This window comes from Centropristis striata, chromosome 4 (assembly GCF_030273125.1).
Source record: "Centropristis striata isolate RG_2023a ecotype Rhode Island chromosome 4, C.striata_1.0, whole genome shotgun sequence".
Lineage (NCBI taxonomy): Eukaryota > Metazoa > Chordata > Actinopteri > Perciformes > Serranidae > Centropristis > Centropristis striata.
The window spans coordinates 24913194-24940000 of record NC_081520.1 but is presented as its reverse complement, the minus strand read 5'-3'; the positions used below and the strand labels follow the sequence as shown (position 1 = coordinate 24940000).

Here is a 26807-nt window from a genome sequence, read left to right as displayed (position 1 = left end):
GAAATGTGAATTATCTCCAGGCTGAACATGCAATCTTTAAACAAACAACTAGTTGTAAAAGTCCACTTATGTTTACTATAAATGAAACAAACACAAAGTATTTTATCGGAGTCAATTATTTATTTGTTGGATCACACTAATTGTAGATGTTCTTCTCTGATGTGCTGCAGCTCAGTTTCTATCTTCTTTGGGGTCAGTGAGTAGACAAGGTCAGGCTGGCACAGTTGATAGAAACGCTAAGAAAGTCAGAGAAATACAAAAAAAATTGTAAAACATGACCTCTATTGCAATGTTTTAAGGTGGTTGTGTATGTGTTTATTGCATTGTTGCAGTGGTGAACTACATCCATGCAATAATCAATATCACATAATCCTGCATGGTTGCTTTGGCAGCTGGACCCTTCATGTTAGTGCAAACTAATGAGATGTAGCCTGTAAATTACACTATACTTTGATGATTAAACTTCAATGTTTCACACTTTTAAGAACCCTCACAGCAACAACTTCCTCATAAAAAACGAAATAATAATCCTAAAAACTACAACTCATCCCTTAGATGGAATGTGAGCAGTGAATTATCTGAATGTAATTATAATGAAATATAAACCACGCCACTCCTTAAGTTAATTATCACATCATCAGAGTTGTCCCACCTGACTGAGGCTCCCAGTCCCAGTTCCCAGTTTATACAGCGCCCAAGCTGGGACAAGCAAGATGGAGGAGAGGGCCAGAACCCAGCCCACCACGTACGCCCAGGATGGATACACGTACCATCGATTAAAGGTCAGAGGCTGGTACTCAACTAAAGAACATATAAAAGTGCCCTGGGGGAACAATAAAAAGAGAGAGATTCAGAAGTTTTCTGGACATTTCAGTAAAGTTCCAAGACTGTGTGGTTGTTTGTTCTATACAGTGTGTAACACTGACTCACCAGTGAGACCAGCGGTGTGAGGTAAAGCCAGCAGATTTTGAAGAAGGGGCTGGCCTTCACACCTGTCATGTCCTTGATGATGCCATACAACCGCTCTGCACCTTTACAGGAGATGAGGGTGAATGATCAGTACATAATGGCCAGATCAAACCAGATGTTTATGAATGACTTGAAGTAATTTAAAGGGGAATTTCACTCATTTTTATACAAAGGATCACTAGTAGCTGTCCTTCATGAATCTACCACCTCTATTTAGGTTTAATATTAAATTGCTGGAGTGCCCCTTTAAAAACAGCATACCTACCAAATACCCATCCCAGCGCCAGGGTTTCAAACACACAGAGAAAGAGGATGCAGGCTCTGTTACAAGCGTAGTAGTCAAACATCTGGAACACATACATTCCTCCCTGGAAACAACAGCAAACACATTTATTGGATGGTTTCATTTGACTTTACCTTGTATATTAACCTCAGATGCATCAAAACATGTTCCTGCCACTCTTTAACATCAAAGCAAAGTGGGAGACCGATTAATCAGTCTGCAAATTAATGCCATTTCAAGATAATCTGCATTGACCATTGCCTGCACTCATGAGACTGTTATTTGTTCTAACTATTTCACCAAGAAACAGGGAAGGCCACGAACATTATACACTAACAATATATATTTGTTGTTTATGTAAGATTACAAATTTTTGTTCTCCAGAAACGAGGAGAAGCTGCTCTCTACTGATAAATGCAGTTGTTAAATGTACTAAAACTGTGATATTTTATTAGGGCCCGAGCAGGCAACGACCTGCGAGGTCCCTATTGTATTTCGAATGATTATTTATTATTATTATTATTAGGGCCCGAGCAGGCAACGACCTGCGAGGTCCCTATTGTATTTCGAATGATTATTTATTATTATTATTATTATTTTTTTTATTCTCGTGACGAAATGGTCGCATTTTTCACTGCCTGAACATACTCCAAAACTCATGAAACTTTAAATATAAGTCACACATGGTGAAAAATTTTATAATCTGTTGTCATCCTGAATTTCCACCACTAGGTGGCGCTATAATAAAGGAAAACGCGTTTAAGCTAATAACTCCCACATACTTCATCGCACATTCAAAAAACTTATATCCACGCGTTCACTGAGTTGTGCTGAATCTCGTGATATAGGCCACTCCCATTTTCGCCTACCGTTTTTTTTCGCAAATTCGCGAAATGTCGCAAACCTACTTTTTCGAACTCCTCCTAGGCAATTTCATCGTTTTGCACCAAACTTTGCACACAGCATCTATGGACCCTCATGACAAAAAGTTATTAAAAGAATTTTGATTACCCAAAGAATACTCAAGTTATTTAATAACAACTTCCTGCAGGTGGCGCTATTTTCAACACAAAACACGAAGTGTTGCATATCTCCACATTGGTGTGTCTGAACGACATGACACTCAGGTTCCTACTTCCCCATGAACCCCTGAGGCTCTCTGCAAAATTTCGGCCGATGACCACTAGGTGGCGCTCTTTAAATTGAAGTATTATATATCTCCAAATCGGTTGGTCGGATTAACACCAAACTTGGTATACTTATTGTCAATACCCTCCTGAGGATAACCCTTGAAGGTTTTATTGATCAGCCCCTAGGTGGCGCTCTGGCGGCAGTTTAATTTAATAAGTGCCACTGTGCCCAGACCATAAGACTTAAGGCAATGAAATTCATAGGGGTGGTATAGACTGGACCCTGTAACGCACACACCCCGACGGCAGCATGCCCCGACACGCGTGTACTGCGAGGGCCCGTTCAGTACTGCGCGCAGTCCTAGTTATTATTATTTTTATTCTTTGTCCAAAATGATCGCATTTTTCACTGCCTGAACATACCCCAAAACTCATGAAACTTTAAATATAAGTCACACATGGTGAAAAATTTTATAATCTATTGTCATCCTGAATTTCCACCACTAGGTGGCGCTATAATAAAGGAAAGTGCGTTTAGGCTAATAACTTCCACATACTTTATCACACATTCAAAAAACTTATATCCACGCGTTCAGTGAGTTGTGCTGAATCTCGTGATATAGGCCACTCCCATTTTCACCTACCGTTTTTTTTCGCAAATTCGCGAAATGTCGCAAACCTACTTTTTCGAACTCCTCCTAGGCAATTTCATCGTTTTGCACCAAACTTTGCACAGAGCATCTATGGACCCTAATGACAAAAAGTTATTAAAATAATTTTGATTACCCAAAGAATACTCAAGTTATTAAATAACCACTTCCTGCAGGTGGCGCTATTTTCAACACAAAACACGAAATGTTGCATATCTCCTCATTGGTGTGTCTGAATGACATGAAACTCAGTTTACTACTTACCCATGAGCCCCTGAGGCTTGCTGCAAAATTTTGGACGATTACCACTAGGTGGCGCTCTTTAAATTGAAGTATTTTATATCTCCAAATCGGTTGGTTTGATTAACATCAAACTTGGTATACTTGTTGTCAACACCCTCCTGAAGATAACCCTTAAAGATTTAATTGATCAGCCCCTAGGTGGCGCTCTGGCTGCAGTTTAATTTAATAAGTGCTACTGTGCCCAGACCATAAGACTTAAGGCAATAAAATTCATAGGGGTGGTATAGACTGGCCCCTGTAACGCACAAACCCCGACGGCAGCATGCCCCGACACGCGTGTACTTTATTATTAGGGCCCGAGCAGGCAACGACCTGCGAGGTCCCTATTGTATTTCGAATGTTTATTTATTAGGGCCCGAGCAGGCAACGACCTGCGAGGTCCCTATTGTATTTCGAATGATTATTTATTATTATTTTTATTCTTTGTCCAAAATGATCGCATATTTCACTGCCTGAACATACCCCAAAACTCATGAAACTTTAAATATAACTCACAACTGGCGAAAAATTTTATAATCTATTGTCATCCTGAATTTTCACCACTAGGTGGCGCTATAATAATGGAAAGTGCGTTTTGGCTAATAACTCCCACATACTTCATCGCACATTCAAAAAACTTATATCCACGCGTTCACTGAGTTGTGCTGAATCTCGTGATATAAGCCACGCCCATTTTCGCCTGGAGTTTTTTTTCGCAAATTCGCGAAATGTCGCAAACCTACTTTTTCGAACTCCTCCTAGGCAATTTCATCGTTTTGCACCAAACTTTGCACAGAGCATCTATGGACCCTCATGACAAAAAGTTATTAAAAGAATTTTGATTACCCAAAGAATACTCAAGTTATTAAATAACAACTTCCTGCAGGTGGCGCTATTTTCAACACAAAACACGAAATGTTGCATATCTCCTCATTGGTGTGTCTGAATGACATGAAACTCAGGTTCCTACTTCCCCATGAGCCCCTGAGGATTGCTGCAAAATTTTGGACGATTACCACTAGGTGGCGCTCTTTAAATTGAAGTATTTTATATCTCCAAATCGGTTGGTTGGATTAACACCAAACTTGGTATACTTATTGTCAATACCCTCCTGAGGATAACCCTTAAAGATTTCATTGATCGGCCCCTAGGTGGCGCTCTGGCACCAGTTTAATTTAATAAGTGTCACTGTGCCCAGACCATAAGACTTAAGGCAATGAAATTCATAGGGGTGGTATAGACTGGCCCCTGTAACGCACAAACCCCGACGGCAGCATGCCCCGACACGCGTGTACTGCGAGGGCCCGTTCAGTACTGCGCGCAGTCCTAGTTATTATTATTCTTCTTCCCAAATGATCGCATATTTCACTGCCTGAACATACCCCAAAACTCATGAAACTTTAAATATAAGTCACACCTGGTGAAAAATTTTATAATCTATTGTCATCCTGAATTTCCACCACTAGGTGGCGCTATAATAAAGGAAAGTGCGTTTAGGCTAATAACTTCCACATACTTTATCGCACATTCAAAAAACTTATATCCACGCGTTCCCTGAGTTGTCCTGAATCTCGTGATATAGGCCACTCCCATTTTCGCCTACCGTTTTTTTTCGCAAATTCGCGAAATGTCGCAAACCTACTTTTTCAAACTCCTCCTAGGCAATTTCATCGTTTTGCACCAAACTTTGCACACAGCATCTATGGAGCCTCATGACAAAAAGTTATTAAAAGAATTTTGATTACCCAAAGAATACTCAAGTTATTAAATAACAACTTCCTGCAGGTGGCGCTATTATCAACACAAAACACAAAGTGTTGCATATCTCCTCATTGGTGTGTCTGAATGACATGAAACTCAGGTTACTACTTCCCCATGAGCCACTGAGGCTCTCTGCAAAATTTTGGCCGATGACCACTAGGTGGCCCTCTTTAAATTGAAGTATTTTATATTTATTATTATTCTTCTTCCCAAATGATTGCATATTTCACTGCCTGAACATACCCCAAAAGTCATGAAACTTTAAATATAAGTCACACCTGGCGAAAAATTTTATAATCTATTGTCATTCTGAATTTCCACCACTAGGTGGCGCTATAATAAAGGAAAACGCGTTTAAGCTAATAACTCCCACATACTTCATCGCACATTCAAAAAACTTATATCCACGCGTTCACTGAGTTGTGCTGAATCTCGTGATATAGGCCACTCCCATTTTCGCCTAGAGTTTTTTTTCGCAAATTCGCGAAATGTCGTAAACCTACTTTTTCGAACTCCTCCTAGGCAATTTCATCGTTTTGTACCAAACTTTGCACACAGCATCTATAGACCCTCATGACAAAAAGTTATTAAAAGAATTTTGATTACTCAAATAATACTCAAGTTATTAAATAACAACTTCCTGCAGGTGGCGCTCTTTTCAACACAAAACACAAAGTGTTGCATATCTCCACATTGGTGTGTCTGAATGACATGAAACTCAGGTTGCTGCTTCCCCATGAGCCCCTGAGGCTCGATGCAAAATTTTGGGCGATGACCACTAGGTGGCGCTCTTTAAATTGAAGTATTTTATATCTCCAAATCGGTTGGTCGGATTAACACCAAACTTGGTATACTTATTGTCAATGCCCTCTTGCGAATAACCCTTGAAGGTTTTATTGATCGGCCACTAGGTGGCGCTCTGGCGGCAGTTTAATTTAAAAAATGCCACTGTGCCCAGACCATAACACTTAAGGCAATGAAATTCATAGGGGTGGTATAGACTGGCCCCTGTAACGCACAAACCCTGACGGCAGCATGCCCCGACACGCGTGTACTGCGAGGGCCCGTTCAGTACTGCGCGCAGTCCTAGTTAGGGACCGAGCACTAACGGTGCGAGGACCCTATTGAAATTGAAGGAATTATTATTATTATTATTATTCCGGAAAATAAATCGCATTTTTGGGGCCTTTATCATATTCAAAAACTCACCATATTTGGAATATACATAAATCTCTGGTGAAATTTACGTATTCTTGTGGTCACGGGAATGGGCGTGGCACAATGACTCAACAGCGCCCCCTTGAAAGTCAAGAAAATTCAGCCCCTCGAACAGGAATGTCGTACAGACACGAAATTTTCCACGTACATGTATCAAGGGAAGACGCACAAAAAAGTCTCAAGAACCCATACCCGAAAACGAACAGGAAGTCGGCCATCTTGGATTGAATATCGCACTTTTCATCGTTTTTGGCCATTTCCAGGTTGCATACTTTAACTAACTCCTCCTACAGATTTTACCCGATTGACTTCAAACTTGGTCAGTACCATCACAAGGCCTTTGGGATCAAAAGTTGTATAAATCTTTACCGACAGTCACACTATGTGGGCGTGGCATGGCGGCAAAATATGGCGTCTCGCCATAAAACACGAGATTGTTATAACTTTTCCATTCTTTGTCCGATCTTGTCCAAACTTCTCATGCTTCATCAGAGTCCGGCCCTTAACACTTCTACATAACAATATTTCATAAAGCCCCGCCCCTTATGCTTTATCCACGCCCCCTTTTACAAAATGACCACGTTGCGTATTTTACATAACTCCTCCAACAGATTTCGTACCATTGACTTCAAACTTGGTCAGTACCATTACAAGGCCTTTGGGATCAAAAGTTGTATAAATCTTCACCGCCTGTCACACTATGTGGGCGTGGCATGTCGGCAAAATATGGCGTTTCGCCATAACAGACGAGACTGTATAACTTGACCATACATTGTCCAATCTGTCCCAAATTTCACACACATGACTAGGGTCCAGCCCAGAACACATCCACATGTCATTATTGACACACAGTCATAGCGCCCCCTGCTGGCTACAGGAAGTAACTTGTTTTACACCTACCACAAGCATAGTGGTAGGAGACACGCAATTTGGTACGCATAGGGACTGAGCCTACAGCGCCGTGTCCGACGTGCCCTCCCCTGACGGCGCCTCCCCCGACGGCTCCACTTTGCGAGGGCCCGTTCAGTACTGCGCGCAGTCCTAGTTATACTTTTTCTTCCGAAAAATGAATCGCCTTTTTGGAGGCTTTATCATATTCAAAAACTCCCCATTTTTGGAATATACATAAATCTCCACTGAAATTTACATATTCTAGTGGTCGTGGGAATGGGCGTGGCAAAATGACTCAACAGCGCCCCCTTGAAAGTCAAGAAAATTCAGCCCCTCGCACAGGAATGTCATAGAGACACGAAATTTGGTAGATAAATGTAACATGGGAAGACGCACCAAAAAGTCTCAAGAACCCATACCCTAAAACGTATAGGAAGTCGGCCATCTTGGATCGAAAATGGCGTTTCCTGCTGTTTTTGCCCATTTCCATGCTGCATACTTTAACGAACTCCTCCTACAGATTTCATCCAATTCTCTTCAAACTTGGTCAGTAGCCTCACAAGGCCTTTGGGATCAAAAGTTGTATAGATCTTTACCGCCGCTCAGACTATGTGGGCGTGGCATGGCGGCAAATTATGACGTCTTGCCATAAAACATCAGATTGTTATAAGTTTCCCATTCTTTGTCTGATCTGATCCAAACTTCTCATGCTTCATCAGAGTCCAGCCCTTAACACTTCTACATAACAATATTTCAAAAAGCCCCGCCCCTTATGCTTAATCCACGCCCCCTTTCATAAAATTACCACGTTGCACACTTTAACAAACTCCTCCGACAGATTTCACCCCATGGACTTCAAACTTGCTCAGTACCATCACAAGGGCTTTGGGATCAAAAGTTGTATAAATCTTTATCGCTTGTCACACTATGTGGGCGTGGCATGGCGGCAAAATATGGCGTCTCGCCATAACACACGAGACTGTATAACTTGACCATACATTGTCCAATCTGTCCCAAATTTCACACACGTGATTAGGGTCCAGCCTGGAACACACCCACGTGTCAATATTGACACACAGTCATAGCGCCACCTGCTGGCAACAGCAAGTAACTTGTTTTATACTTAGCCCTTGCAGTAGGTTTCACGTAGAGACACGAAATTTGGCACACACATAAATCATGGGAAGACGCACCAAAAAGCCTCAAGAACCCATACCCGAAAACGTACAGGAAGTCGGCCATCTTGGATTGAATATCGCACTTGTCATTGTTTTGGGCCATTTCCAGGTCACATACTTTAACGAACTCCTCCTACATATTTTATCCAATTGACTTCAAACTTGGTCAATACCATCACAAGGCCTTTGGGATCAAAAGTTGTATAAATCTTTACCGACAGTCACTCTATGTGGGCGTGGCATGGCGGCAAATTATGGCGTCTCGCCATCTTTCACGAGACTTTATAACTTGACCATACATTGTCCAATTTGTCTCAAATTTCACACATGTGATTAGGGTCCAGCCCAGAACACACCCACGTGTCAATATTGACACACAGTCATAGCGCCCCCTGCTGGCTACAGGAAGTAACATGTTTTACACCTACCACAAGCACAGTGGTAGGAGATACACCATTTGGTAAGCATAGGGACTGAGCCAACAGCGCCGCGTCCGACGTGCCCTACCCCGACGTGCCCTTCCCCCGACGGCTCCACTCTGCGAGGGCCCGTTCAGTACTGCGCGCAGTCCTAGTTATTATTAGGGACCGAGCACTAACGGTGCGAGGACCCTATTGTAATTGGTCTGTTTTTTATTATTCTTTGTCTTCCGGATTATGAATCGCCTTTTTAGGGACCGAGCACTAACGGTGCAAGGACCCTATTGTAATTGGTCCGTTTTTTATTATTATTATTATTATTATTCTTCTCCCAAATGAATTGCCTTTTTGGGGGCTTTATCATATTCAAAAAGTCACCAAATTTGGAATATACATAAATCAGATTTGAAATTTACGTATTCTGGTATTCACGGGAATGGACCTTGCAAAATGACTCACTAGCGCCCCCTTGAAATTTTCAAAACATCCTCACAATATTGGTTTTTTTCACGTAGACACACGAAATTTGGTACATACGTGTATCATGGGAAGACGCACCAAAAAGCCTCAAGAACCCATACTCGAAAACGTACAGGAAGACGGCCATCTTGGATTGAATATCGCACTTGTCATCGTTTTTGGCCATTTCCAGGTCGCATACTTTAACGAACTCCTCCTATAGATTTTATCCAATTGACTTCAAACTTGGTCAGTACCATCACAAGGCCTTTGGGATCAAAAGTTGTATAAAGCTTTACCGACGGTCACACTATGTGGGCGTGGCATGGCGGCAAAATATGGCGTCTCGCCATAAAACACGAGATTGTTATAACTTCTCCATTCTTTGTCCCATCTGGTCCAAACTTCTCAAGTTTCATCAGAGTCCAGCCCTTAACACTTCTACATAACAATCTTTCAGAAAGCCCCGCCCCTTATGCTTTATCCACGCCCCCTTTCATAAAATGACCACGTTGCATACTTTACATAACTCCTCAGACAGATTTCACCCCATGGACTTCAAACTTGGTCAGTACCATCACAAGGCCTTAGGGATCAAACGTTGTATAAATCTTTACCGACGGTCACACTATGTGGGCGTGGCATGGCGGCAAAATATGGCGTCTCGCCATAACACACAAGACTGTATAACTTGCCCATAAATTGTCCAATCTGTCCCAAATTTCACACACGTGATGAGGGTCCAGCCCAGGACACACCCACGTGTCAATCGTGACACACAGTCATAGCGCCCCCTGCTGGCTACAGGAAGTAACATGTCTTACACCTACCACAAGCACAGTGGTAGGAGACACGCAATTCGGTACGCATAGGGACTGAGCCAACAGCGCCGCGTCTGATGTGCCCTCCCCTGATGCCGCCTCCCCCGACGGCTCCACTCTGCGAGGGCCCGTTCAGTACTGCGCGCAGTCCTAGTTATTTTTATTCTTTGTCCAAAATGATCGCATATTTCACTGCCTGAACATACCCCAAAACTCATGAAACTTTAAATATAACTCACAACTGGCGAAAAATTTTATAATCTATTGTCATCCTGAATTTTCACCACTAGGTGGCGCTATAATAATGGAAAGTGCGTTTTGGCTAATAACTCCCACATACTTCATCGCACATTCAAAAAACTTATATCCACGCGTTCACTTAGTTGTGCTGAATCTCGTGATATAAGCCACGCCCATTTTCGCCTGGAGTTTTTTTTCGCAAATTCGCGAAATGTCGCAAACCTACTTTTTCGAACTCCTCCTAGGCAATTTCATCGTTTTGCACCAAACTTTGCACAGAGCATCTATGGACCCTCATGACAAAAAGTTATTAAAAGAATTTTGATTACCCAAAGAATACTCAAGTTATTAAATAACAACTTCCTGCAGGTGGCGCTATTTTCAACACAAAACACGAAATGTTGCATATCTCCTCATTGGTGTGTCTGAATGACATGAAACTCAGGTTACTACTTCCCCATGAGGCCCTGAGGCTTGCTGCAAAATTTTGGACGATTACCACTAGGTGGCGCTCTTTAAATTGAAGTATTTTATATCTCCAAATCGGTTGGTTGGATTAACACCAAACTTGGTATACTTATTGTCAATGCCCTCGTGAGGATAACCCTTGAAGATTTTATTGATCGGCCCCTAGGTGGCGCTCTGGCGGCAGTTTAGTTTAATAAGTGCCACTGTGCCCAGACCGTAAGACTTAAGGCAATGAAATTCATAGGGGTGGTATAGACTGGCCCCTGTAACGCACAAACCCCGACGGCAGCATACCACGACACGCGTGTACTGCGAGGGCCCGTTCAGTACTGCGCGCAGTCCTAGTTAATATTAAGTTTAGTTTCTTGTTAATCTAGGGACATGTATTTAATTGATACATTTATGAGCATAGGGTATTGAAAAACAGGTATTGGCTGACCATCAATTATAACAATATATCAATTTATACGTTGCAAAATGATAAAATCACAATTTAAAATTCACTGTAGCAATACACTGCCAAAATAGATTAATAAATATTGAATTGATACTATTAAAAAAAAGGTACACACAACAGTAAATCCTGACCTCAGTGATCATGACAAGCTGGCAGACGAAACATGTGAGACAGAAGAGGAGGAGGAAAGATTCCCGCCAACCTGCCTTGTGCATGAATGTGGGAAAAATATCTATGAAGGAAGTCATCACCCCCTCCATAGCAACAAACTAGAGGGAAAAGATGAGACAGAATCAGCACATTTCCAAATATGAAAATGTTAAGAAAGAGTTCATCAAGAGTGCATCTTACTAGTGTGTCCAGACCCAAGAGAAGGAGCATGACAAAGAAACAGATGGACCACAGTTGGGGAAGAGGCATCAGGGCTACAGCCTGAGGGTACGCAATGAACGCTAATCCTGGACCTGGAACACAACAATCGTCTCGTCACTGTCTACTGCCTTTCTTGTTTCACCAATATAGCATCAATCATTTTGTATCGTATGAGTAATATAGATTTAGATAGCAATGCACAAAAACAACATCCTCAGTCTGTCAAGATGGAGGGAACTGGAAATTTCTGTAAATAACAAAGGGATTGAAGATCCACCAGGAAGAGGAGAAACACTGAAATACAACACAGTACTGAAAATGTGTGTATGGTTGTAACTGAAAACCATAAAGGCCAAAGTGACAGCTTGAGTTTGTTGATCATTTACAGGTTTTCTTTCTGTCTTTGTGGAACAATGAAATGGGGACAATGTGAACATTTTTAAAAGCAGACAGTTCACACTAAAGTCACAAGACCAAAATCCATAGATTATATCCATGTGGATGAGAGGACTTGTGCAACGCTTATCACTTGTTCCGCATCACGGATGGGACGAGCGGAAAACAGTCTTTAATACTTTTACTGGATATTACGAATATCTGGACTTGCCCTTCTGCCTCTTCAGTCTTTCAAGTCTTGTTTCTCGGCGGCCCCTATCCTTCACGTATCAGACCTGGAAAGATAGTTCGTAGTGTAGGTGGACGCCTCTGACGTGGGGGTGGGTGCAGTCCTGGTGACCAGCAATCAGAAGCTCCACCCCTGTGCCTTCATCAGACAACTGATCCCAGCTGAAATGAATTGTGATTTTAGCATCCGGTAACTTTTGGCAGTCATGCTGGCTCTGGAGGAATGGTGCCACTGGGACCAAACTGTTTTTGGTATGGACTGACCACAGATATCTTGAGTACATCCAGTCAAGGCAAGGCAAGGCAAGGCACGCCAAGGCAAGTTAAGTGTATTTTTATTTCACCTTTCAACAAGGCAATTTAGAGTGATTTACAAAAAACATTAAAAACATTGGAAAGAGACATATGTAAAATGACATTCAAATATAAAATTTCAAAACTGAAAACGAGAAGATAAAATATTTAAGAAAAAATATCAAATAGAAGTTACAGTGCATTATTTGCAAGTATTGTTTATCTCTACCGCTCCAAAGGAGATTCTCTCTTTTACTGTTTATTAAGGAAAATATTAGTTAATCACCTCAATGCAGCCTCGCCCTACGCGGTATCGGCACACCCAGTATCGCTCTTTTAAGAAAAAAGCGGCATCGCCCTTCAAGGAAAAAAAGCGGCATCTCCAAACGAGGCATTGCCCTTTTAGTGTGCCTTTGCCCCATCTCCCCTCAGCCAAAGAGACTGCTGAACTGGTCCTGCTACAAGGCTTGGTCTCAGCAGCTGTTGTGGGTCAAGTATGTCCACAATACCCTGACCAGCTCTGCCACTGGAGCTAGTACTTCCTGTTTCCAGCCCTGGAAAAGAAAGTATTTGGCCTGTCTATCCAAGCCTTCAGCCGTCGATGGACTGAGTCTCTGGCCAAAACATCTCTCCTTCATTCCAATCATCACGGCACCGAAGCCCCCAGTTCCAAAGTCGGCCAGAGAGTGTGGCTGTCAACTCAGACCGTACCCTTGCAGTTGGAGTCCAAGCTGGCGCATAGGTTCATCGGTTCCTTTGCCATCAAGAAGGTTGTCCCTTGGTCCATGCAGATCCATCCACATGGTACCTGGTGGACTGGGAAGATTATGGCCCTCCTCAGGAAAGATCACGGGTTCCTGCCCGACACATCCTAGATCCCCAGCTCATCTTGGACTTCCATCAGCAGTACCCAGATCAGCCTACAATGACTGCTGGACAAGCTCGGTGGAGAACAAACTCTGCGCCTCTGTCTCCTCCTCCAGATGATTTGATTTGGAAGGGTCTTTCTCTGATTTAGAGGGGACATCCTTGGGCAAAGAGGGATCTGTCCCCTCCTCCCACTCTGCCGAGGAGATGGACGGTTCCATTTACGAGGAGGTCTGACTTTCCCATTGCTGACCCTGCCTGTGTCTGATTAATCTTCTCCGTTGAAACCATGGTAATCAGCCTTCTTCAGACCAAACTGCATCTGTTATACAATGTTAACGTGCTTAAAGCTGCAACCATTACATTTTGGGCCGCTAATATAGGAAACACCTCTATGGGTGATATAGGAGCTCGGAAAAAATTACCGATGTGGGTGAATGGGTTGGAGGACTTATAAGGAAAATATTTTATTTTAAGTATATCTACTTAGTTACTTTTCACCAGGGTTGTGGACTAGTAAGCCTTGCTTGGAGATGTAGGAAGAATGCATCTCATACTACTGTATAATAATGGTGATGTTCTCTTGGCTCTCGACGGAGGCGGTCGCACTCTTTTTCTCCTGAATGAGCGCAGTCTGTAGTGTAAAGCACTTTCAGTGTTCGCAAAGCGACTAGAAAAGCATTTACCATTTACACGATGGACGCGTGGGACAGGGGGCGTGTCATGTTCTCTGTCTGTGAACAGCGCCGTAAATGCCTGTCTTCCTGTCCTGTTTACCTCTGTCATACTGTTTGTGTTTGTGTTTTATATGTTCAGACGGGCTGATGGCTTTTGTAAAGCACTTTGAGTTGCATTTATATGTATGAAAAGCGCTATATAAATAAAGTTTGATTGATTGATTGATTGATTGATTGATTGATTGATTGATTGATTGATTGATGTGGCCACAAAATGTCAAATATCACAATTTCAGCTGAAGGCTTCATTATTGAAACTGTAGTTGAGTAAGATGGGTGCAAGAAGACAAGGTTGCGTCTTTCTGAATATCTCTGGCAGCGTGTATTACCTGACTCAGCAACTTCTGCAATAGGTACACCCTGCTCGTTAGCCATGAATCCAAGCACAGAGAAGACTGCAAACCCAGCTACCACACTGGTAGCACTGTTCAGCAAACACAGCCACAGACAGTCCCTGTAAAACACAGAAACAATTGCATTCTGTATGAATTCATAGGGTCTAGTTGATCAATTTTTTGATGTGTTATTTTTTTAAACTTTTGTCCTCTGGTGCATAAATCGTCATAAATGTTGATGTCACAGCTCAGTCACACTTTGACCAATAATTCACTTGTAGCAATTGTTGTTGTAGGTGTTGTAGCTGCTGAGCACAGCTCAGGTGCCTACACCCACACTATATGAGAAGAAGATCTGAGCTCCAGCCTCCATCCAAACCTGTTCCAATAGAGCAACAGTGAGTAAATGTGTCCACCTAAACTCTACATTGTTACATTTTGAAGCTCCTACCTGAGGGTCTGTGAGTCTTGAGGGTTCAGGCAGAAGGTAAAACATTACTCCTTCTAGAGCCCCAGGAAGGGTGAGTCCACGGATCAAAAGAATGATAAACATCACATAGGGGAAGGTAGCAGTGAAATACACCACCTGGAAAAAAGGCAACGATTTAAACATTTAGAAATAGAGTATATATACTTTTACCACAGTATCTGGGCTTATATGCATACCTTTCCTGTAGATCTGACCCCTTTCCAGATACAAAAGTAGCAGATGGTCCAAACTGAAATTACGCACAACATCACCTCCCACCTGATGCTGCCCATCTCCTCAATCCCCCTGAGATAGCCAGCACTCGTCGCCTTGGAAAAAAGAGATGGACAAAGATTGAGACTTTCAGGACTCATTTTGGAAGATTTTAAATAAAACCTAGAGGTTTTGTTTCTTCATCTGCATGGACATACTCCAGGAACTGTGTAGCCGCAGCAGTTGTGTTCGTCTGGTTGGTCCATTCATGGGTTGTGTTTCGCGATGAAAAGTCGACACAGTCATCTAAAAAGATTGTGAGGAAAACTTGATAGAGCTTTTGCCTGAGACTTTACATATTAGAGGTTAAAAGTCAGGATATATTAGCCTCTGTTGCATTAATTTTGAGTAAGTTCCCTACATTTATGGAAGAGCAAACTAAATCACTTTTAATTGAAATCAAAGTGACATAAGTGTTAATATCTGCTGTCATAGCATAAGTATATCTTAGTCAAGTCAGCTATGATACATGTGGCAGCAACCATTTGACCTGTGTTCCAGTAGTTGTTGCAGCTGGCCCAGGGGAGCTGTGAGCTGAAGGAGAACACCAGGTAGAGCAAAGCCCAGGCCAGAATAAGGCTGTAGGTCATACCGCTGTAGAGGAGGATCAGCTGCCCTGCAAAGCCGATACCTGCAAGACCACATTTGGTACTTTCTGTTATAGACAAACTTTATGAAAAACCTGACCACCTCCTCTTATCTATTACCTTTTTTTCATTAAAAAAGAAATGAGAACATTTTTTTAAAAAGCAAATTGAAACTAAATATAAAACTTAACTACACTAGCCCTGTAAAACCCAGATATAGAAAAACGCAAAAAAAAAAAATGTTTTCAACCATTAAGATGTTGTTGTAGGAGGCCTTTGGGGGTGAAAATGGAGTGTTTTCAAAAATGTTATGTTTTAGTAAGTTTTTACGGAAACGTTGTAATATTGCAACGTTGGGCTTAATGGGTAGCAGAATCTCCTGTATTTCCACTCATTGTCTGAACAACAGTACAGAACTAAGGATTCATTTGCAGGGTTTTGCTTTTCCCAAACCAGTACATAGCATGAATAATAATCTTAGTCATGTTGTTATGAAGTGTGATTTATTCAAACAAGCACTTTGACATTTATTTACATTATTTACATTTTAAGTTGCAGTCAGTTGCAGTGATAGTCCCAGAAGCAGTTCTTGTCCTCTGAAAAGCAGAGGCGGACATCACACTTCCTGCATTGGGTATTTGTATACCCTTTACTCCTTTACTGCAATGTCTGCAGCGTCCTCTTGTCGTCTTGTATGGAAAGTGTCCAGTGAGGTCTCTGTGCACATCCAGAGGGGGGTGTGCACATGTTTTTTTGGAGGAGGGACCGTTTGGACTCCCATCACCCAAGGATGGTCTCTTTACAGCATCCGAAGGGCTCCCTGCTGCGTCTGGGCTGCTGTTGCCTGCCGATGGCTGTCCTCTCTTTGGAGTTTTGGGTGCTGTGCCCACCTGATTAGGAAAAAAAAGAATAAATATATCAATTTATATACATCTCAAATATGCATGAAGATCCACATTCCAGAGTCCACATTGGCTGGGCAATCAGGTTCTCTGTTTTCTTTGTCCACGCAGGCATCGCTATCTGATTCTTCATCACTTGCATCAGTGTCGTCAAAATCCAGGTCCACATCACTCTCTCCGTTTTGGACGATGGAAATTACGTCCTGCACCCTGTATCGAGAATCTCTCTTTGCTTGTGGCATTCTGAAATGGAAAAAATTAAATTGAAACAAATGTACACTGTACATACAAATAGCACACATGCTTACTAGATTCCGGATGACGAGCAGGAAAGATGGGGTGGTGGGGAGACTGATTTAATTTTGAAGTGTTTACACATTGCACTGAAGTAGCCAATTCACACATTTCACAGGCCATACAATACTGTATGATTGACCTATCGTAGACTGTGATTATCATCCTAATAGGAATGCATGTAGCCTCCACCTTACAACCACACCTTACATTCCTGAACATTAGCACCTGTTCCAGAACAATGCAACAAGTGCACCAGGAGCATCCCCCACAACTGCTTGACTATGAATTGATAGGAGCATTTTCTTATCAATAGAGACTAAGACAAAGGGCAGACATGCACAAACAGAATTTCTTTGGTAAAAAGTCCTGCATTCTGTGATAAGGAGAAAAAGGAGTGTTGAAGGTGGTTAAAAATCATTATAAGTAAATGAAAATGTTTAGATACAGCAATATATCTTTGCACTTTAGTTTCTAATACAATAAATATGTAATTCAATATAAGGCTCAGGCTAGAATGTGTAAATCATGTGTAGTTTAAAGTTATATTGTAAAAATTTTAATTGAAGTTCCTCTCAAGACATTCCTCTCAAAAACAGGGCTGTTTTGACTACCACTCTGACCCAACGTTGTAATATTGCAACACTTATAAAACAAGCTCTAAATAAAATGTAGGGCACATTTTCCACAAACACTACATATGTTCATGTTCTAGACACTGTAATAAACACACAAAAAATATTCAAAGCATTTTACGTACTTGAATCAGATTAATCAAGTCCAGTAAATCGAATGGATGTTGCTCGATCAAAAAATTGGAAGTTGTGTGACTTCTTGACCCTAGGGCGGGCCTTATATACAAATGTTGGATCCAATCGCATTGTGAGAACAAACAATAGGACCTAATGATCATGTTAATGTGGTTGAACCAAAAAAATAAAAAAATGTAGAGGTTTTTTGGGGATAACCAAAATTGTTGTAATTCTGCAACACTGGGTCTTACAGGGCTAGGAATTAAAAAACAGGCTGTTTTATAACAACTGGAGGAGAAAGTACTTTAAGGTGTTTAGTATGAAGCTTTTATTTTTTTATACACATCAGTAATCATTTCTCATAAGATCAATCTTCAAAATCTATTGTAGAAACATTTTCTTTATTGTAAAGAAATGTTCCTATCTGTTTTATGTTGTTGTTCATGAAGTTGTGCATTTTGTGGTTTGACAGAGGAAGAGAACAAGACAATCCCCTGGCACTCTGTGGGAAGCCAAAAGTCTCTACTTTACATACATGCCTGCTTTATGATGATAAAATGCAATTTAAGGCAAAAACCACATAGTTTTTCCTCATGTCTACTGCATTTGTATAATTCTGCATACTGGGGTAACCAAACTGTATATACTGCATATTTTTTATTCAACATTTCCAAAAACTCAGTCAGAACCTAGTCGTCCAGTAAACCTACATGTTTGATTTCCAGGTTTTTTTCTCCCTTTTGTAGGCACCACTAATGTATGTAATGAGCAACTGCCTGAGCAGTTAATCAGTCCTCAGTGGAAATGTGATTTATCTCCAGGTTGAACACACTATGCACTAATACATGGTTTTATATTACTATTTATGAATGTTGCTTGAAATTTTTTTTTTTCCCTTGATCTTTTAGCATCAAAGTCCTTTTTATTGAGAATTGGGGGTTGTGGGCAGTGGATGCTAAATTATAGCCTGGCTAACACCAGACTAATCACAAATGAGATCTAGTCTGGAAACCAGCCGTTCATTTCTCTGTAGAAGAGGCGTGGTTTACGATCCTCCGGAGCCGTTTATTGGGCACTTAGAATGTCTATCAAAAGCATCTGTAGGTAGCTCTTAGCCAATCGTATCAGTTATACCAGATGACGTAGTAGAGCGACAGAAATTGATGTTTTTTGTGTGTGTGTCTGTGAGAGAGTGTTGCTTGCTGCTTTGCTTCTCCAGTTCTCGCTTTCTGCAAGATTATTTATTTTCACGCTTTATTCCCCCTCATGTCATTCAGCCACACACATCCACTGATTTTATGGGCGATAAACAAGCTGCTGCGGGTCTCTCGGCGGCTCCGCTGTCCCCCGGCTCATAGCGCCATAACAGTAGCGTAACGCTACCGATATTAGCCCCGCTGTCGTAACGCCGGTGATCTCGCTACTAGTGGAGCGGCTAAGTGATATAATCTTTCAGTTTATGATACAAGTGTGAAAATTGGCATGAACATTCTCCATGGGTCACTTGACAAGAAAATTGTCCGAGACATTTAAAATTTAAGATGGTGGCCATTTTTCAAGATGGCCAACACCTAAGTGGAGCAGTTAAGTGATATAATGGTTTATTTGGTGATACAAGCATACAAATTGGCATGAGCAGTCTCTGTTGGTCACTTGACAATAATCCACCCACAGTTACTTGAAATTCCAAGATGGCGGCCATTTTTCAAGATGGCTGACACCTTAGTGGAGCAATTGAATGATATAATGGTTTATTTGGTGATACAAGCATAAAAATTGGCATGAGCAGTCTCCATGGGTCACTTAACAAGAAAATTGTCCGAGACATTTGAAATTGTAAGATGGCGGCCATTTTTCAAGATGGCCGACACCTTAGTGGTGCAATTAAATTATATAATGGTTTATTTGGTGATACAAGCATAAAAATTGGCATGAGCAGTATCTGTAGGTCACTTGACAATGCACAACGCACAGTTACTTGAAATTCCAAGATAACGGCCATTTTTCAAGATGGCCGACACCTTAGTGGAGCAGTTAAGTGATACAATGGTTTATTGGGTGATATACACATACAAACTGGCATGAGCAGTATCTGTGGGTCACTTGACAATAAGCCAGCCACAGCTACTTGGAATTTCAAGGTGGCAATTTTTTTTTTTCAGGACGACTGCTGCCTGCCATGTGGACCTTTAAATTATGAATTTTCTCATAGAAATGTATTGGGTTCCTCAAGAGAGGTTGTTTGACTGCTTTGTCTGACTCCTTGCCCACGACCTGTCCAGTTTGGTAAAACCTGACAGGACTTCCCTCCCACCGGCGTAGCTCTCCGGGTTCACCGAGGTACACATGCTCCCTTACCATGAGGGCTTTTAAAAATACTTTTTTAAATTACTTTTTTTTTATAACTAACCATTAGTACTGCCATTAAACATGCCAAATAATTACTAAGGGGTGGGGAAACAAAGTTGTGGTGCTGAACGGACAGCGCTCCAAAATAATAATTGAGCAATGGTTAATACTGAATGGCAATAATGACAGATCCAGAGGCAACAGCAGCTCTGGCTGACACGGAACCATGGCAAACAGTATCTGAAACTATACTAGGGAACTAAACTGAAAATGTGAAAGCAATGTTACAAAGTAAAAACTGAACATGTCACAGTAATTGGATGGTGACAAAATAGAACATAATGTGCCGATGTGGCGAGGGGAAGCCGAGCCATAGGCCTACACTTGAAAACACAAAGGACAACAAGGAATAACACTGGCAAAAGAAACAAGCAAATAAGTTCTAGCAGGGGCAACTGAGTCCATATCTGTAGTACTTACACTTTCCAGTACAAGCCTTGGTGCACCCACATTTTATCAACTCCCAACAACTCTCCGCAATAGGTGGAAGTGGAGTCCAGAAGACTTTCCACTCCTTGTCCTGTTTAACCCATCCCCAGTCGGACGGGCTTGGAATTTGTGGGTGTCTCTTCAGTGCCTGTCCCCACACATATCCAGCCTCATAAGAAGTCTGGGATCTTCTTGACCTCTTGACATGGATATCTTTGGTATCTTCAGTGTCTTTAGCAGCAGTAGGTGCCTTTTTTTGTGCCCTTTCCAGCTGTGTGCTGTTGAACATAAGTTTACAGCTTGAGTGATATTTTGCTCTGTTTCTTGTCAATGTGCTTTCTATGCCATCACCTTCATCTAGTCAGGTTGGACTACGTAAGATAGGCAGAGCATTTATTTTATGAAATAATGGAACATTTCTTGCAATGGTATCATAACCAGTATGATGTTGGTGTCCTGCTGTTTGTTTTCTCAACTGTTATGATGGCTTCTGCAATGTCTGCAGCAAATTCAAAGGCAGAGGCCGAGGGTTTATCCTTTTACCACCTTTTAACAATCACGTTGATGTATGGGAAACAACTAAGTTCATGCCTTAACCCTACACTTAGTCCAATCGTTCATCCAATGCCATTTTTTCCCTGTACGATCTGTACACCACCCGGTTAACTAAAACTACTCAGAGAGTTGTCGTCTCTTCTTTGACTAACTTTACAATTGGCTGACATTGAACCCCATTCTGAGTTTAACAGCAGTCATATATCACCAGTGTGCCCTGGTAGTGCAGATACTCACTCTTGTCTAATCTGTCTATGATCAACAAATCAACACAACTGTATTATGATGTGTTAAAACTGGTTTTCCAGAATAATCTAAAACCCAATACATTTCTATGAGAAAATTGATCTTTTGAGGATCCAGGGGGCGGCTAGCCTGGGTATACCCAGACTGCCTTGCGCGCTCGAATTTAATTTCGAACCTCCATCCAGTCTGGAAACCAGGAAGGATTCTTAGCCCTGTTAGGGATCCAATCACAGAGCGGGGAGGGACGGCAAGAAGATGACGCGTACTACTCGGCACTTGGAAGCTTGTAGTTTTCCGGATCCAACATGGCTGCTGCAGACGCGAAACTCTCTTTAGCTGTAGATGGTGTTTTAAATAGTTTAGAGCGAAAGTTGAAAGGCAAAAGGTCTCTCGGCGGCTCCGCTGAGATCACCAGCGTTATGGTAGCGGGGCTATTAGCGTCGCTAGCGGCTATTAGCACCGATACCGCGGACAGCGGAGCCGCCGAGAGGCCCGCAGCAGCTTGTTTATTGCCCATAAAATCAGTGGATGTGTGTGGCTGAATGACATGAGGGGGAATAAAGCGTGAAAATAAATAATATTGCAGAAAGCGAGAACTGGAGGAGCAAAGCAGCAAACAACACTCTCTCACAGACACACACACAACAAACATCCATTTCTGTTGCTCTACTACGTCATCTGGTAGGCTTTTGATAGACATTCTAAGTGTCCAATAAACGGCTCTGGAGGATCGGAAACCACACCTCCTCTACGGAGAAATCCATTGCTCGTTGCCAGACTAGACCTCATTTGAGAATAGTCTGGTGTTAGCCAGGCTAGGGGGCGGCCATCTTGAAAATAGAAATTTCAAGTGGCTGGGAGTGTTTTTTTGTCAACCCAAGTAATTGTGGGTGGCTTATTGTCAAGTAACCCATGGAGACTGCTCATGCCAATTTTTATGCTTGTATCACCAAATAAACCATTATATCACTTAACTGCTCCACTTAGGTGTCGGCCATCTTGAAAAATGGCCGCCATCTTAAAATTTCCAATGTCTCGGATAATTTTCTTGTTAAGTGACCCATGGAGAGTGTTCATGCCAATTTCCACGCTTGTTTCATAAACTGAAAGATTCTGGCAAAAATGAGCACTTAGCCGCTCCACTATACGAGCCGGGGGACAGCGGAGCCGCCCAGAGACCTTTCGCCTTTCAACTTTTGCTCTAAACTATTTAAAACACCATCTACAGCTAAAGAGAGTTTCGCGTCTGCTGCAGCCATGTTGGATCCGTAAGTAAACTACAAGCTTCCGTCTGCCGAGTAGTACGCGTCATCGTCTTGCCGTCCCTCCCCATTCTGTGATTGGATCCATAAAACAGGGCTAAGAAACCTCTCTGGTTGCTAGACTGCCTGGAGGTTCGAAATGAAATTTGAGCGCGCAAGGCAGTATGGGTATACCCAGGCTAGCTAAATTATGCAATTTTATTCATATCATGGATAAAAATAGTAAAATAAAAAAAATGAAGAAAAAAAATCCATAATATTTCATCAATATGCCAAGACTTTTTGGTTGTTGATCATTAACACACCTACTATAAACTCATTGCGGCTCTGGCAGTGTTGTTTACATTATTCTTTTTCCAGCCTGATATGTCTTTACACATTTATGGGGGTGTCCCAGTTAATAACATAAATAATACCAATGCAATAATAATACAAATAATACCAATGAATGAATGATGTCCAGGGTGTCACATATGGTTTTTATTCTCAAAATGTAGCATATTCAACTAGAAGAGCGAGCTAGGGTTGATTTACACAACGTTCCAAATGGTAAAACATTATATAAAAAAACTATATTATATATATTTTATTAAAAGTGTCATATGGTTTATTATTTTTGGCTTCAAAAAACTGCAACAGCATTGTGTGAAAATAAATTGTAGTGCAAGAACAACAATAAAGTGCAACAACAAATACAATCACTTAGAAATATCTTTATATCTATATCATATAACACCTTTACTTCATGAATAAGTCAGCCACCTCCGCTTGACTTTTGCCCCATTGACTAACTGTCTATGGATATAGTGGCATGCCTTTTGGGGAATGAAATAGTTCTCGTTAATAGGCAGAGGCCCTCTGATCACCTGCTCAGTCCTGTTCTCTGTTATCAGAGAGGAAAGAAGGCCACTCAGCTGGGTCAACTGGTGAGCTGATGATGATCCATGGTGCCAAGGGGACGTTGTGGTGCTAAGGAAGTGACCAAAGAAAGACAATGACAAACAATATGGACATTAATTACAGTTTTGGACATAATTACTAATCTCAGAAAGTTCTGCAGTACAATGAGCAGTTATAAAGGGTGTTTACTGTTAACTCACCAGGTAGATCAGCTGTGGTTGTAGACACAGAGGGGACAGTGGGCATAGAGGATGGGGGACAGACTGAGCTCTGTAGATGATGGAGATGGACCTAAGATGAAATACATACTTACATATACACACATATTAATGAGATATTTGACAAAATTAATTTCCCTCTAGGTGCAATTCTGATACTTATAAATAAAATGTATAGTGTATGGTGACAGTCTTTCCCTCACCTGATGCTTTACCCACAGTGGAGCCTGAGGATGTGGACTGATACTGGGCTGATCCTCCAAAGGATTTTAACAGCTCCTGGGGAAGTTTCACACAACTTATGAGTTGATGTAATAAAGAATATGTTTATTTTACTCACAAAAATAACCATGCTCTGCAGCAAACAATTTGTGCAAACAACAAATCTCAAACTATAACTAGTAGCCCGATGCAAAAACGTGGTGACGTTTTAATTAATGATTGCTATCAAACATTAGCAAAAACTTTATTTTGAAGCAGAAATATATTGGACCAACCCCGAGAATCAACGCAAAGTTAAGCTCAGTACTCAAGTCAAATACAAACATGTTAGCATGACTAGTATGTATTTAACCGGCCAGTTAAAAGACACATTTCTCTCGTTTTTAACAAGCTAATTTGCTATTAACGGCTACACAAATCTCTTTGATAGACAATCCATTACCAAGCCATGAAAACATACCTTTATCTTGGTGTTTTGTCCTCCTCCTCTTTCTTCCTCTTTCTTATCTCTGCCACTGAAGGATATGTCCTTTTTGCGACAATATTTTGCCTTCAACTACCTGTGCTTTGGATGAGCAGTGCGCACTGCACGGCAGGAGGCCCACGTTACCGGAGCAGCGGAGCTTTGACATTATAAAGAGAGGCAGTAAGAATCACTAAGCCTACAGCAGCAGCAATCTGTTGACATAAAATTGTGTTTTTGTACAATAATATATATTTGATCAAATATAAATCATCACTCATACATGCAAAAAAAAAATATATATATATATTTTTTAATTCCTCTTAGGGGACCCCTAGCGGCCTCAGGGCCCTAAGCAGTCGCTTAGTTCGCTTATGCCTTGGGCCGGCTCTGCTCTTTACAGTAAAGTTTGGCAAAGTGTTGGACTATCTTGGAACTGAATGAAAGACCTAATAAGGACTTTTGAGATCATTGCTGTGGACGTGTTTTGGATTTGCTACATATTTCATATTATCTGTATGTGTACTGTGCTGGACTGTTATATTTCTGAAAATGTTCAATAAAAATCGGTATGCACAAAAGTACATTGTGGTGTAAATAAATTTGTTCATAAATTTGGTAAAAGTAATTTTAAAAATGTGTGTATAGGCAACTACCACCTTTAAATCATTCATTGTCCTAAAGTTAAACACTTGCTATTACTATGCTAACTATCTAAGTTAAACCTACTCTGTAGAAGTTTAACAAGTTTGGTTCAGCATTCGAATACAGTGTACTCATTGTCACCTTTTCAGACATGCTCTGTGAAATAAGGGCTCCTTTTTTCCTTTTTTGAGTAAGACACAGGGTGTCTCTGGCCCTTTGCACATAGAGAGCTGTATTTTGCTGTTCCTGCCATGCATTTCAGCATAAAGAAGAGATAAACATTGAGATAGAGCCACAGTGTGCTTCCAGCCCTGTGAAATAATTGTTTGTACCTTGCAGTTTCACTCACTTGTTTCAGCTTGAGTGCAATTTTAAAGAAATAATATCCAAACTGTGTGCAGCTTGAAATCTCAAGAAGCAAACCTGCGCTTGTAAACTGGCTAGAATCTTGATACCCACTAAGAATCTTTATATGTTTGTAATAAAAATAAAATGAGGCTCAAGTACAGTTGATTTTAAAAGAGCACTCCACTCTATAGGCATTGTGTTTTTTTAACAATGTCAGACTAACAATGCACGACTTTTAAAAAAGGATTCAATTCAATTAATGCCTCAGACATTCCCCCTTTATGTCACTAACACGATAAAACATTACCCCCTTGGATCTCTGCGGGTAGACAAAAGTCTCCTCTTTACACACATGCCTGCTTTATGATGATAAAATGCAGTTTAAGGCTGCATCCCTATAGTTTCTCTCATGGATTATTTTTCGCCTGCTGTATTTTAATATTTTTTCATACTGGGGTCACTAAACAGCATGTGAATTGCATAAAGTTGGTATCATTGTAAAGCTGAGATTCAGTTGAATAATAATTAATAATTAGATATTTATGTCCGGAACAACATGACACACAGTGCTGCCTTTCAAATTAATCTTCAGATCACCCACGTTCAGATAACGTAACTTTTATGTGGCATTTATTGTTGACCTGCTATCAGTGGCGGTTCTAGACCAATTTTACTGTGGGGGCCAAGGAGGGGCCAGTGTTTAATCAGAGGGGCACATTAGCACATAAAAAAATGGCAAAGATGATAATCAAGCATTCAAAATCTTTGTTTTAGCTTATTTAAACATCTCATTTAAGTATATTTGGAAGATACAAATACATTGATTTAAATAATGAGACTCAATGACCACATTCTGGGTTCCTTTTGTGTACAATGAGATATTGTTTGAACAAAAAAAGGTTAGAATTGTTCCATTGTTCATCGTTATAAATAATTGATCATTTTATTATTTATTTGACACAGGGGCAGCAGCAGGGGCCAAAGGCTTCTTCAGAGGGGCAGTGGCCCCTGTAGGCCCCTGTGTAGAACCGCCACTGCCCACTATCTCCCCTTAATACTCCATTGCCCACTACCCCCAATTCTCTATAATAGGACTTTTTTTCACTGTCTTAACTGAATACTTAAAAGAAAACTTTCCCACAGCTGTAAAGGAGCACATAATGACACCAGCAGCTACTCCTGGTGAAATCAATCAACCAGTCAATCTACAATAAAGCAGCATACCTTCTGCTAGAGGGCATAACTTTCTCCAGCAGGCGATGCCACCCTCCTGGGTGTACTGGCCCATAGTTGTCTCCAGCAGCAGGTATGGCACCAGGAAGGCACCTGCATTTACAAAGTATACAGCAATACTTACCTGACAACAGATTTTGGATAA

The 26807-nt window shown here is 41.3% G+C and overlaps 1 pseudogene; it reads right to left on the bottom strand.

Annotated features, from left to right (window-relative positions):
• Positions 1 to 131: 131 nt before the first annotated feature.
• Positions 132 to 26732, bottom strand: LOC131970676 (sodium- and chloride-dependent GABA transporter 2-like; annotated as a pseudogene).
• Between the last annotated feature and the right edge of the window lie 75 nt (positions 26733 to 26807).